At 48.4% G+C, this 14,370-nt stretch overlaps 1 non-coding gene across 1 annotated transcript; it reads right to left on the bottom strand.

The window, feature by feature from the left end:
- Nucleotides 1–8,010: 8,010 nt before the first annotated feature.
- On the bottom strand, nucleotides 8,011–8,084 carry TRNAN-GUU (transfer RNA asparagine (anticodon GUU)). The gene has a single exon. It is a non-coding gene; the product is annotated as a tRNA-Asn (tRNA).
- Nucleotides 8,085–14,370: the final 6,286 nt, after the last annotated feature.

Raw genomic sequence — 14,370 nt, 5'->3', positions numbered from 1 at the left:
TTTCGCTGATACTTAATACCAGTCACTGTCTAGCAGCCTAACATATCTGTAGCAGTATCTTCTAGTGTATGTTGTCATGCGCAATTACTCTCCTGAAATAGCTGATGCAGCATCGGCATGCGTCTTGCATTAACCTATGCACATGTGCTATGCACCATTTTACTTTTCTTGGTGTTTTTAGCCTTCAATGCTTGCAGAGCAGAGTGGCTTCTCTCTTGAATGCAAGCTTTCTCATTTTCCATATTCCTAGTCTCGTTGATGATTGCTCCTCTTCCTTGATAGCCTGGGTCTTTGTGCAAGCTACAGTGAAGTGATTGATTGCAGAATCTGGTTTTGCTGCCACACTTGGTTGTGGTAACTGTGTTACAGATGTGGGGGCCTGGTCAGTTGCATTGGTAAGCAGTCCCTCGAGGTAAGCATTTGCTCCTGCAGTCCGCAAAGCGACATAGACTCCCAGTATACACACACCGTAACTGGTGCGCCCCGTTCGTTCTGGCCTGCTGCAGCCATGGGCAAATTGTGCTTGTGGCCTACCTCGGCCATGATTTGCTCAAAACGGAGACCAGCATATGTGCTTACATGGTTCGAAGTGTATGAAGTTGATAGCCGTATGGGTGGAAAGGCCCGCAAGAATGGCTGCCGAAGGTGATGCCCACAAAAGCGACTTGTCCACATTGCGACAAAGTGGGACACAAAGTGTGAGCCACACATAGCGGCCCCCGAAAGAAAATGAATGTGCAGGTTGGAAAGGAGTTAACGCTAAAATGCCGGGTAGTCCATGTTGCTGTGTTGGTTGCGGCAGCAGATGCCTGCGTCACCTGATTGCTTCGCAATGGAAGTTGCTCATCTTCAACGGCAACTGTTGGTTCAAACAGGTGCAAGGCTCTGTCCAATCTGTTTGTACCGCAGGTTGTCGCTCGTTACCAGACCACCACATGTGACAAAGGCAAGCATTATGCCTGTAAGATGGTACGTAGCCAATGTATAATGTATTGTCAACCTCAAGCGGTGACTGATTGCCGTTTAATTTTGCTGTTATGTCACTTGGTTACGGTCGCAGTTTTATGTTTTTCGAATATTGCTGCCTGGTCGGTTGCACTGGGAAGCAGCCTCTCGAAGTAAGAATTTGATCCTGCAGTCTGCACAGCGACATAGACTCCCAATTTACGCACACCGTGATTCGTGCTCCCCGTTCACCCTTTCCTGCTGCAGCCATGGGCAAATTGTGCCTCTGGCCTTTCTCGGCCGCGATTAGGCATGAACGGAGACCAGCATAAGTGCTTACATGGTCGGACGTGTATGAAGTTGGGTGGAAAGGCCCGCAAAAGTGGCCGATGAAGGTGATGCCCACGAAAGCGACTTGTCCATATTGAGACAATGTGGGACACCAAGTGTGAGCCACACATTAGCGGCCTCCAAAAGAAAAGAAACATGCAGGCTGGAAAGGAGTCAATGCTAAAATGATGGGTAGTCCATGTCGCTGTGTAGGCTGCGGCAGCAGATGCCTGCGTCACCCGACTGCTTTGCACTGCAAGTTGCTCATCTTTAACAGCGACTGTCGCCGCAAACAGGTGGGACACTCTGTCCAATCTGTTTCTGCTGCTGGTTGTTGCTCGTTAGTAGACCACCACGTGCGACGAAGTCGGGCACTACGCCTGTAGGTAGGCAGCTCAATGTACCCTAAGAGACCCGTGTATGTGAATGCTCACTGTTGCCATATGGTTCGTCGCCAATGTATGATGTATTGTCTGAACCTCATGCGGTGACTGATTGCTGTTTAATTTTGCTGTTATGTCACTTGATTATGGTCGCAGTGTTATGTTTTTCGAATATTGCGGCCTGGTCGGTTGAACTGGGAAGCAGCCTCTCGAAGTAAGAATTTGATCCTGCAGTCTGCACAGCGACATAGACTCCCAATTTACGCACACCGTGATTCGTGCTCCCCATTCACCCTTTCCTGCTGCAGCCATGGGCAAATTGTGCCTCTGGCCTTTCTCGGCCGCGATTAGGCATGAACGGAGACCAGCATAAGTGCTTACATGGTCGGACCTGTATGAAGTTGGGTGGAAAGGCCCGCAAAAGTGGCTGATGAAGGTGATGCCCACGAAAGCGACTTGTCCATATTGAGACAATGTGGGACACCAAGTGTGAGCCACACATTAGCGGCCTCCAAAAGAAAAGAAACATGCAGGCTGGAAAGGAGTCAATGCTAAAATGATGGGTAGTCCATGTCGCTGTGTAGGCTGCGGCAGCAGATGCCTGCGTCACCCAACTGCTTTGCACTGCAAGTTGCTCATCTTTAACAGCGACTGTCGCCGCAAACAGGTGGGACACTCTGTCCAATCTGTTTCTGCTGCTGGTTGTTGCTCGTTAGTAGACCACCACGTGCGACGAAGTCGGGCACTACGCCTGTAGGTAGGCAGCTCAATGTACCCTAAGAGACCCGTGTATGTGAATGCTCACTGTTGCCATATGGTTCGTCGCCAATGTATGATGTATTGTCTGAACCTCATGCGGTGACTGATTGCTGTTTAATTTTGCTGTTATGTCACTTGATTATGGTCGCAGTGTTATGTTTTTCGAATATTGCGGCCTGGTCGGTTGAACTGGGAAGCAGCCTCTCGAAGTAAGAATTTGATCCTGCAGTCTGCACAGCGACATAGACTCCCAATTTACGCATACCGTGATTCGTGCTCCCCATTCACCCTTTCCTGCTGCAGCCATGGGCAAATTGTGCCTCTGGCCTTTCTCGGCCGCGATGAGGCATGAACAGAGACCAGCATAAGTGCTTACATGGTCGGACCTGTATGAAGTTGGGTGGAAAGGCCCGCAAAAGTGGCTGATGAAGGTGATGCCCACGAAAGCGACTTGTCCATATTGAGACAATGTGGGACACCAAGTGTGAGCCACACATTAGCGGCCTCCAAAAGAAAGAAACATGCAGGCTGGAAAGGTGTCAATGCTAAAATGATGGGTAGTCCATGTCACTGTGTAGGCTGCGGCAGCAGATGCCTGCGTCACCCGACTGCTTTGCACTGCAAATTGCTCATCTTTAACAGCGACTGTCGCCGCAAACAGGTGGGACACTCTGTCCAATCTGTTTCTGCTGCTGGTTGTTGCTCGTTAGTAGACCACCACGTGCGACGAAGTCGGGCACTACGCCTGTAGGTAGGCAGCTCAATGTACCCTAAGAGACCCGTGTATGTGAATGCTCACTGTTGCCATATAGTTCGTCGCCAATGTATAACGTATTGTCTGAACCTCATGCGGTGACTGATTGCTGTTTAATTTTGCTGTTATGTCACTTGGTTATGGTCGCAGTGTTATGTTTTTAGAATATTGCGGCCTGGTCGGTTGCACTGGGAAGCAGTCTCTCGAAGTAAGCATTCGCTCCTGCAGCCTGCACAGCGACATAGACTCCCAATTTTCATGCACCGTGATTCGTGCTCCCCGTTCGCGCTTTCTTGCTGCAGCAATGGGCATATTGTGCCTCTGGCCTTTCTCGGCCGCGATTAGGCATGAACGGAGACCAGCATACGTGCTTACATAGTCCGATGCGTATGAAGTTGATAGCTACATGGGTGGAAAGGCCCGCAAAAGTAGCTGATGGAGGCGATGCCCACGAAAGCGACTTGTCCATAGCGAGACAATGTGAGACACCAAGTGTGAGCCACACATTAGCGGCCCCCGAAAGAAAAGAAACGTGCAGGTTGGAAAGGAGTGAACGGCTAAAATCTGGGGTAGCCCATGTCGCTGTGTAGGCTGCGGCAGCAGATGCCTGCGTCTCCCGATTGCTTCGCAATGCAATTTGGGCATTTTTAACGGCGACTGTCGCTGCAAATAAGTGGCACACTCTGTCCAATATGTTTCCGCTGCTGGTTCTTGCTCGTTAACCTGACCACCACGTGCGACGACGACGGTGAGCCGTTTACGAGCTCGCGTCAATGATTCCAGCGTATCTCGACATGCAAATTTTATTTCTGCTATTGCACGAGGATGTACACTGCTTGTCTTCTGCCAATAAAGTCGCGCGTTCTGTTCACTCACTTGTGGCTTGTTTGTATGGGCGTCAGTAGAGGCTCTTGGCAATTAGAACGCACCAGCTAAGCGGCAGCGAAGGCATTGAGGCATGCCGCATAGCCTGCAGGGCAAGCACGGCACGTACCAGCGTACGCGACCGGCAAAAAACGGCCATATTGAATTTTGCGCTAAAAAAAAAAAGTTTGCACTTCCGCTTCCGGATTGAGCAACGTCATCTGGCGTCCCCGAAAGTTAGTTCCATGCGCTGCCGCTGCTTATTTTCGAACCACTGCCAAAGGTACAGTTCCCCTTCTCTAAAGTTGTTCTTTATTCTATGTCCAGCCCAAAGCAAGGGGATATAGGTGTAGGCTTGAAAGCTTCAAGGCATTTCTCAAGTGTTCTTTAGAAGCCTAATGGTAAAGCTTCAATGGGGTATTTTGTGATTCGTAATACTACAAGCAATATTTAAAAAAGTGTTAGCTATGTGGCGTAGAACAAGGCTCCGAGAAAACCGTGCTGATTATTGTTAAAGATGTTAACAGATGCTATTAATTTAAAGTGGCCCTGAACCACCCTCGGGCTTTGTTAAATAACGTAGTCCAGGGCCGTAGTAGGTAACGTAGTAGGCCGTAGCATACACTGTTGCGAACATCTCAGCCAAGTTTCGCCGTCGAACGCCGTACGCGAAGCTCGCAAGCGGATCGCGAAGTCACCTTTCTCTACAAGACTCTCTTTTTAACTGGTGGCACTGCCCTCGCCCTTTCAGACGCACCATTTTGTCATCGGACGGACTATTTCGTCATTCCCTTAGACGGCTGCTATTGGCCGATAGCTGACATAAAGCTGCGGTCGGCTACATGACGTAGATACCGCGACCGCCGCGTGGTGTCGCCACACATCCACTGGCTAAGCGCACTGCGGCTCGCTGAGAACTGCGTTTGGCTTGTTTAGCCTGTCGTAGGCACCAAAGGACGAAGTCGTCGCGTCTACGTCAAAATCCAAAATTAAACTTGAACTGCGCGCCACGGTGACATACAGAAGGCGGAGCATTGTGAGCACGCCCAACTGCGCCGTAGCCTTCGCAGTGCAGGGCATTGAAGAAGGAACGGCAGCACAGCGGAAGCCGTTTTCGGTTGCCAATAACTCCGCTTCTAATGAACACATTGAAGTACTTTTTGCGGCGAAGTATTTCTGAATTGGCCTATTTTCACTTCAAATGCATTTCTCCACTTCAATAAAAAGTGGTTCAAGGCCCCTTCAATGATGTGAGAGTAGATTATACGATGAGATGACGTTATGTGAGATTGGATCGTACTTTTTTATTAATTCGTTTTAACAGACAGATGTCAGTGAAACCAAGTTTCCGATGAACATCAAGGGGCGTTAGTTTTCCAGAAAGCATAGACGACGATCTGAGCGTAGCTAAAGCCCCTCAATTTTTCAAAAGTAGCGCCATTCTTAGATCTTTCCGCCACCCCGCTCACCCTGGCGCTTTCTCTTCCACGCCTCCTGTCTCCCCAGCCTCCTCCGCTCCCCCATTGGCCAATCTGTGTCACGTGGAAGCGGGCGCCACGCTTTTGTATATTTTTTTCTTTCCAGAACGGAGCAGGCGCCGCGCTTTTGTATATTTTTTTTCTTTCCAGCGCGCTCCGACCTCCATTGTTGGGCCTGCGCGACGAAAGTACGGCAGGCAGACTGACGGAGTGCGTTAGCGTAAAGGGCCGAGAACTTAATTGCGATGCCGTGCAGCTGCGCCTTCGGTTGCCGCAACAGACACAGCGAGGGCAAAAAGCTTTTTGCTTTGCCATCCCGCGGGCGCTACGCAAAAAGAAAAGTGTGAATTCACAGGATCGGACGGGTTGACTTCGAGGAAGTGGCAAAGAACGCACGGCTTCGTGAAGTAAGTGCCACGGCTCCTCACAACCTCTTCTTTTGAGCCTAGTTGACACCTTCCGCTTCAAAAAAGTGTATGTGTTCATGCTCTGCGTGGTTTTTAGCGCGTTGAAGTTGACTTTTTTACGATTGTGCTCTCTTTGTTTCATGTAGTTTCGTCTTGCGGTGAAAGTGCACGCATCTGGAGCTAGCCTGTGACATAGAAACGACTTTATACTGGGTGTGTTTTGAGCTCCACCAGAAGTTAGCACATTCTCGATGCTTTTGAAGGCTCACTATGACTTATGGATGCAGTCTTTTAGCTTCGAATGTACGCCCGCATGTAGTGATTGGGTTTGTGGCGATTAACGTTTTTAACGTCCCGAAGTGACTAAAGCTCTGATGGAGGTCGTAGTGCATGATTCCGGATAACTTTATCTAGGTCGCCAGGGGATGTTTAACGTGCACTTTGATCGTGGAGTCGTACGTGGGCCGGTAAATTCCTTGTTGGCGTTTCATAACTCGCGCGGGCACGCCAGTGCTGTTTTAGAAGTTGGCGCCTCAGCGCAATTGTTTTTCTTCAATATATTTTATTTACTAGTTGTAACAGCGTGTCATTATTTCGTACTATAGACGGCGCCTCCAGGGCACCAAAGCTGCAACGGGGCACCAAAGCTAGAACCATGGCTGGATGGGGCTCGCCGAAGCCTGTGCATGCCAAGGGAGTATAAGGTAGGCTATGCGGACAGCCGATTTTTCTATGAGAACATTCCCTGCGCCGCCTGCTTTATTGTAATGTCACGTGCTCTTCAGAGGCCTCCGTTAGTCGTTACATGTGCCCTCGTGGAGCAGTACTTGTAAAAAAAAACAATCTATCGTCACAATTACCAGAGCACACACCCCGCAATGAAAAAAGCGACCCTGTTGCCAGGCATTGCTGACCGCAGACAGTAGGAATCTCTCACAGGCCGGCCGAACAAAAGTATCCTGCAGGTACGTAAATGAACCTACAAAACCACGTACACATACTTTCACGCTGTCAAAACCTGAAACTTTGGTAATTACGCGCGTGTTTGAGCACACCGCGTGCTTGCGCCCTGTTTCAGCAACACGAACTCTCAACGTGCGCGCACTTTACGCCTTAAATACGCCTTGAATAATAGTCATTTTCTCTATTTCTTCCACAATTCCAACAAGACATGTTTAAGGCCAGTTAGCGACTGACGAAGCAACGTCTGTATTGAAAAAAACTGCTCCGCAGTGCTCGAACAAGCTTTTCCGCAGTATTCTTCCCGTAGCGTGTTAGCCGTCGTCTGCTACGGCAAGGCCACAACCGGCGGCGCCACCGTCGAGGTCGCGCCGAGCGGAGGAGGAGGTAAGTGAATGGCGCTACTTTGGGAGATCAAGGGGTTTTAAGCGTAGCTGCCAGCCTACATGCATACGCTCTGATGCAAAAAGCCTGTCGAGGTCGACGTCACGTGTCAACTTAGGCCTAATTCAAATCTATTTTTCTTTTCATATTCGAATCGGTATTGCCTGTCGCTATGACAAAAAATACAGGGGAGGCAGGGGAAAGGAGGAATGTGGGTTGGGTCCTTGCATTGTTCGTGCCACAGTGAATGAGTGAACCAGTTTGCTGGTGCCAACGCGGGGTCATGTCTAGCTACTACTTTTTTTTCAATTATACTGCAATTATTGGCCGCAGCATTATGCAGCGCCTTCACAATGAAAAAGAGAGAGTGTCACTCCATTTTCACTCGAACATCAAATGCACTCTCTATTAAATCCCTCTAAAGGCGCTGCGGGTATTGCTAAAATAAATAAATAAAACCGGCTTAGTCACATCGACGCATAGTTGCACCCTCGCTAGACGTTGCTCTGCAAAAATTTTTTTCTCCATGCATCGGTTATACAACTACAGCGAAACAGACACCAGACCTCATACGCCATACCTTTAAGCGTCTACAGAATTAGTGAACAATTGACACACATAAAGAAAACAATCATATGCGCCGGCGGAGCACGGTAAGACGCTAGATGGCGGCAACACCAATAATGGCGGCGCTATTGCGATGAAGAAAGAAAAAAAAACCTCCGGGAAGAAAAAAAACAAACACCCGCCCCCGGGAGGGCTCGAACCTCCAACCTTTCGGTTAACAGCCGAACGCGCTAGCCGATTGCGCCACGGAGGCTGGACGTCGCACGGCAACGTAAAGAAAAAAAGTGGGGTTACATCACCGCCGAAGAGTATCACAAAGGCCGATCCTGTGGACAGCTATTGTTTATTAAACACTTGCCTTTGCCCGTCCCGAGCTCTAAAGTGCCACACACTGGCCCACCCAATCACGGCCCAGTGATTTCAGACCTGACCTGTATAACCGCCCCGGGCCCGAAACTCTGAACAACGATTGCACATGAGTCAATAAACTTGGCTTGGATGCAACTTTAAATGAGCTTGCCTGGCGACTTCCTGAATAATATAATACACTGCCACTAGAAACTATTTTAGATCCACTAACTAGAAATCCCTTACGCGCAGGGGTAACGGTCATGTGCAATTACCCAAGTTTTTTTTGTTTTTGTTTAAGCTGCACTAAATATTTAAATATTGGCTGCGGAATATAGCACAATTATTCTAGCCCGTCATCTGAATTAATCGATGAAGCGGGTATTTCTTCTAGGAGAAATCAAAATACTTGAATAAAAAAATAGCATAATGAAACGGGAATAACGCAAATTAGGTTTTTAATTAATTACAATAGTGGACATATTTCAATTTCCGAATTGTCGCCTCTTAGTATGCAAGGCATATCGACTTAAAACGAATTCTGAGGATGACACCGGTTACGAGATATGACCCGTCAACCTTGCGGTAAAATGCCCGGTTGTTCGTCTTACTTGATTAGGAAAACTCCATTGTTTACACTGCACCCCAAAATTAATTGGAGTGCCAATGCATTTCGTGGGAGACCGAAAACTATGATCTTGAAATTGACGCAGTCTTGTGAATCCATTTCAAGCCGACATACCTTGCATACTCACTAGCTACAATATGTAAATTATGTGCCGCCAAGGTATTTACAGTAGTTAGCGTGATAACGTTAGTTCTTCAGGTACGCATTTCGATTTATCAAAGAAGTAATTACTGCCTCTTCGAGTAATTTAGACCATGCAGGAAGGAAAAGGTTAGAAGAGAGCATGACGTCACGTAGCCAGCCTTTCCAGGCCGTGACGCCAGTCTCTCTGCTCTGTGTCGGCCCAACACGTGACCTCTTGCGCCGAGATCACGGAGCAAGAATCCAGATTTGCCGACATGGAGGCACTTTTCCCTTCCTCCACGAGAATGGGACTGGAAAAAAAGAATCAACTGGGACTGCTAAAATCTACCGCGCGCTCTGGCCTTGCTCTGAAGTTTTCACCACGTGTTGGGACAACGCCCTTCCCTTCAATCGCGTTGCGCAATGCTCCCTCTTAACCTTCTTTCCTTCCTCTATGATTCAGACCAAGGGTTAAGATTCTCCTATTTGCCACAGGCAATTTTCTTGAAACTTGGTGCAGCCAATAAAACTTATTGACTCGCCATAACGGCCCTGCGAAAGCGGTTGTCCAACGAATCTCCTGAACACCACCGGTAAAAATGCTCAGGAGGTATTCAATGCTTTATTGCTTTAGAGTAATGGTATTTTAAATAATAGTAGTAATGAAAGTAATAGTAATATTGATAGCACTCACCGCCCATAGCGTTGCTGCAACAACATCGAAATCAGTTGTTAGGCTGGTTCTATTATATACCAAATGCTAGGGACGTCACTCCCCAAGTTGCAAGCTGCCGTCGCCGCAGCAGTTTGCGCAACATTAATCTTTATCCGAAAACGTATGCGGGGAGCGCTACGTGCTTCGCATTGATACAAGGAGCGCCGTATCGTCAATTATCTGGCACGGATGCTTGTTTTGTGCTTGTTCTTTATTGAAACGCATGCAATTCTGTTGTATATTGTATGCGTGATGCCAAACAATGTATGCACTGTTCGCTTCACTTTGCCGAGTGCTTGAAGCCTCTCCCTTACGGGGCTCCTGGCCCTGCACTGCCGCCGGGATCGGCCCACATTTTGTTTAAGGTACACGGGCACGAAAAATTCCAACCTACTAGAGGCTAACTACATCTCTGTAAAACCACCCTGTATAACACAATATAACGCACTTGGAATGATTCAGCGCAAAGCATTGAGTTTTTTTTTTTCTAACTGCCGTACAACCGACTGACCCACAACTCCCGTCTAAACGCATGGTGCCCACTCATTGCAAAGTTCTGAGCTTTATCTTTCTTTTTCTGCTCTCGCTGTCCCATGACCCATGTCTGTCTATTAGCATTATTGTTAACCGCAAATCCTCACTCTGAAATTTTGACTTTCTATCAGGCACATTAACGTTTTCAAAAAATATTTCGTCCACCATTGAGGAACGAAACACTCTACCATTGTCATTGCTAAGCAATAATGATTCTATCTTCCTTGAAATTTCATTGCACATTTTCTGACGCATATCTCGAAACTGGTGTAATGCTCAGAATGCGTTGCAAGTGAATATTTTCTGCGCACTCACTGGGCTACAAGCATGTTCGCAAATTAGGACACGGTTAGCTTCATTGGTAATGTTCGTTATACAAGAACACCCATAAAGGAGGAAGGTAAGGAGAATGCCCAAGTATTTTGTTGAAGCTGGATGGTTGACATTAATCATATCAATTGCGCAAGTTCTACATGTGCAAGAACGAGGGTGATGACAGGAAATGACAGAGGTTATCGCGGTTTTAACAGTTTCTTCTTATTGCGATAGCAATTGTATGGACACTCCAGGCGCATTATTGCCGTCACCGTGATGTTTCGCATAAAGCCCAAGGGCGATAACATCGCCGCCGCGCGTCGTATGCTGTATGTGCGAGTGAAAGCAAGCGAGATAAGCCGACGATCGCGGCTCAATATGGCGCGCGCGAAGGAGAACGCGAAGAGCAAACGCGGCGTCTTCCGTCGCGCGAGAGGCTGTGGGGGAGCGAGAGGGAGTGGTGCAGCGTTCTGCTGTGGTAGCAATTGCGCATTTCTAGACCGGGCGCAAGGGGAACTGACGACCGCGACTCAATCTCGCACGCCATATATGCAGGAAAGCGGATAGACAGCGCGGGAGGGAGTCGGGGCGCTTTCGACTCCGCCAACAAGTGCCGAGTTTGCACTGCAGCGTGCGGCCGGGCCCGCCGTATCTTGGAAGTGCTTGAAAGGCGTCTGCACACGGCTCATATATCTTTGTGCGCGCTGTGTTCTCGCCGCCCTTGCGTTGAAGCGATGCACCGCACGAAGGTCGAATTCGCTCGCTGCTACTGTCGCGCTTGCTCCACCCGCTTTCTTACAGCGAGTGTCCGCGCTCATTGAGTGCGATGCGTTCATGTTTGCTGATGCGCGCTGACACCATGGTCTTTAATTAATGCACTAAGCGAACGTTTCCATGTTTATGCGGCTGATAAGACTACTGTCCGTACTTCGGATATACAGCTGCCAACTAATTTGTTATCGCAATGGATGCTTCACCTTTCGGGCGAAACTGCGACCTTTTTGAGGTTAGAAGGTCTAAGTGGTTAATGAAGGCGCCAAGCATTGGCGGCGAGGAGTTACGGAGTCGCCATCTATCGGAAGCGCCTCGCTGGCGTAGTATGAGGGATCACGTGGCGCGCTCCTCATAGGTTTTGCTGTCAGCGCTCACTAAAAACACCACGCGCGAGCTTTCCCGGACATTTCTGTAAGTACTTTAGGAACGAGATAAGTTTTTTTACTGTCTAAATAATAATCTTGGCCAAACTGAAAGCACACAATCGTTTACAGACGCTATCTCTTTACCGAATACGTACAGTGAGCGCCACTGCGCGCGGTCGCCGCGGTGAAGTCTCCCGAACCAGCTTCTTGTGTGAAAGGTAGGTAAACGCTGAGAGCAAACTATGTGAAATATGTTCTTATAATGTTTGTATAACTAAATGGAGCGTAATAGAACGAAGCCTCAATGCAGCGATCGCACACATTCGCAGCGACCGACTGCGCGTCTGCACGCTTGTCCGCGCACTATTTCGCTTTCTCCGCGCGCGCGTTTTCGCACCGTGCCATGAGCTTTGGCCGCAGATTATGAGCATTTGACAGTATGCAAGCAAGCATTGTTGCGTGGGCGCTATCAGAGTGGTTCAAAAGTAATTTCATTGCAGAGACTCCGACGCCTACAGGGACTGTGATGTGCCGTCGCGACGATTCAATATTTTTTTTTCTTCTAAATTCTTTGAACTTTCAATATTATTTCTCGAGTTGCGTCGCACTGTATGTTCATCGGTGTTCTCAGCGTGCAATTTCCCGCTGCTCCTTTTTTGTAATCTAGTGCATTAATTCATAACATAAACATGACCACACTGTAAAATAATTTACACCCTAAAAGTGAAAAAAGGTGTAAATGTGTCTATAACTCACACCCTTAAGGTGTTATCTTTATAACGGACACCCTAAGGGTGTGAGTTATAGACACATTCACACCCTTTTTCACTTTTTAGGGTGTAAATTATTTTACAGTGCATATGCCATGATTTTTTTTAATGTGTTTCTTACCGCTGCCTTTCCACTCCACTGAACTTACCAGTATCTATAGCATCGACAAGTTCATAGACCAAACCATCATGACATTAGTCGGGCAGCGGAGTGGGGCGAGCGTCTCAGTGCGCGTTTTCAGAACATTGCAGACCGGGCGCCGTAACAGAAATCTTCCTCGCGTCTGTGCTTGCTGCATACCCGAGTTGTAGCCGATGACTGTTTGCCGGTTTTATGTTTCGCGAGCCAAGCTTCACGCAGCTTCTTGTCCTGCGGCTACGTGTGAATAAGGTTGACACCGGCCTCCGTTACGTGCGTCCGGCCCTGCGGCACCGAGCAGTAGCCTACCATGTTGCGCGCCTTCAAAGGCAGCCACTACCTACTGTAGTGCTTTCAAGCGCTGTAAAGGAGACACTCTAGGGGGGAAAATTTCGCCACTAAATGAGGACCGCAGCGTACGAGGGAATTTAAACTCTTTTTCGGCTCGCTTCGGCGATCCCGAAGCAGCCGACCGTAAGGACCGTACATTGAGGAACATCTATATATAACGGGTCAAACTGAGAGAGGCGCAGTCGCTGGCGTAAGCAAAGCGGTGTCAGTTGGTGAAGCGGCAGCATATCCCGCCCACAGCAGGTGGATATAGGTCCAGGCTTGAAAGCTTCAAGCCTAGACCTATAGCTTCAAGCAATATTTCATATGTTTATTTTTTCGAAGCCTAAAGGTAAAGCTTCAATGGGGTATCTTGTGATTCATGCTAGTACAAGCAATTTTTAAAGAAGTGTTAGCTGTGTGGCGTAGAACAAGCCTCCGAGAAAACCGTGCTCATTATTGTTAAAGATGTTAACAGGTGCTATCAATTTAAAGTGACCCTGAACGAACCCTCGGGCTTGGTGAAATAACGTAGTCCGCGGGATAGCATACGCTGCTGTGAACATCTCAGCCAAGTTTCGCCATCGTATACGCGGTGCGCGGAGCTCGCAAAGCGGATCGCGAAGTCTGCTTTTTTCTCAAACCCTCTCTCTTCAACTGAAGGTCCTCGCTCTCTTCTAGACGCCCCATTTCGTCATCGGACGGACTATTTCGTCATTCCCTTAGACGGCTGCTATTGGCCGATAGCTGACATCAGGCTGCGGTCGGCTACGTGGCGTAGATACCGTGACCGCCGCGCGGGGCCGCCACGAGTCCACTGGCTAAGCTCGCTGCTGCTCGCTGAGAACAACTGCGTTTGGCTTATGTTTAGCGCGTCGTCGGCACCAAAGGCCGAAGTCGACGCATCTACGTCAAAATCCAAAATTAAACTTGAACTGCGCGCCACGGTGACATACAGAAGGAGGAGCACTTTGGGCACGCCCAACTTCGTCGTAGCCTCCGCAGTGCAGGGCATTGAAGAAGGAACGGCAGCACAGCGGAAGCCGTGTTCGATTGCCAATAAGTCCGCTTCTAATCAACGCATTGAATTACTTTTTGCGCCGAAGTATTATTGAATTGCCCTATTTTCACTTCAAATGCCTTTCTCCACTACGATAATAAGTGGTTAAGGCCCCTTTAATGATGTGAGAGTAGATTATGCGATGAGGTGACGTTATGCGAGATTGGATCGTACTTTTTTTTCGTTTTAACCGACAGATGTCAGTGAAACGAAATTTCCCATAAATATACAAGGGCGTTAGTTTAGCAGAAAGTGTAAAGGGCGATCTGAGCGCAGCTGCCAGCCTACATACTTACACTCTGATGTAAGAGGCCTGTCGAGGTCGACGTCACGTGTCAGTTTAGGCCTAAATCAAATTTATACTTTTTTTTCTTATTCGAATCAGCATTGCCTGCCGCTTTGATGAGAAATACAGGCGACGAGGGGGAAAGGAGGAGC

This window comes from Dermacentor albipictus, unplaced genomic scaffold (genome assembly GCF_038994185.2).
Source record: "Dermacentor albipictus isolate Rhodes 1998 colony unplaced genomic scaffold, USDA_Dalb.pri_finalv2 scaffold_42, whole genome shotgun sequence".
In the NCBI taxonomy this organism is placed as follows: domain Eukaryota; kingdom Metazoa; phylum Arthropoda; class Arachnida; order Ixodida; family Ixodidae; genus Dermacentor; species Dermacentor albipictus.
This window is presented reverse-complemented; position numbering and strand designations above follow the sequence as displayed.